We start from the raw sequence: 383 nt of genomic DNA, 5'->3' as shown, positions 1-383 counted from the left end.
TCCCTGGCAGGGTGGGCAGGCCCTGGCACAGGGTGCCCAGAGCAGCTGGGGCTGCCCCTGCATCCCTGGCAGTGCCCAAGGCCAGGCTGGACACTGGGGACAGTGGGAGGTGTCCCTGCCCATGGCAGGGGTGGCCCTGGTGGCTATAAAAGCTCATTCCAACCCAAACCCTGCTGGGACTCTGTGTAAGGATGGTTTCCAGGCAATAGGATTGACTGGTCTCTACTGAACCTCTGTGAACTGCTGCTACTTTTGCACAACTGGTGGGATTTACAGCCTTGCAGGGAGCATTAGCACAGCGTTTGGGAGGGGGACTGCTGGCCTGGGAAGCTTCTGGCACAAGCAGATCTGAGTCCCAAAGGAGAAACTGAGCTTCAGGGGAA

General features: G+C 59.0%; 1 protein-coding gene across 1 annotated transcript in view; it reads right to left on the bottom strand.

Moving 5' to 3' along the window:
• The window catches only part of RRM1 (ribonucleotide reductase catalytic subunit M1), a 17,214-nt gene that overhangs the window by 15,652 nt on the left and 1,179 nt on the right, over positions 1–383 (bottom strand). The window lies entirely within an intron of this gene.

Source organism: Geospiza fortis, unplaced genomic scaffold (genome assembly GCF_000277835.1).
Source record: "Geospiza fortis unplaced genomic scaffold, GeoFor_1.0 scaffold96, whole genome shotgun sequence".
Taxonomy (NCBI): domain Eukaryota; kingdom Metazoa; phylum Chordata; class Aves; order Passeriformes; family Thraupidae; genus Geospiza; species Geospiza fortis.
The sequence above is the reverse complement of the archived record's forward strand: the minus strand, read 5'-3'. Positions and strand labels throughout refer to the sequence as shown.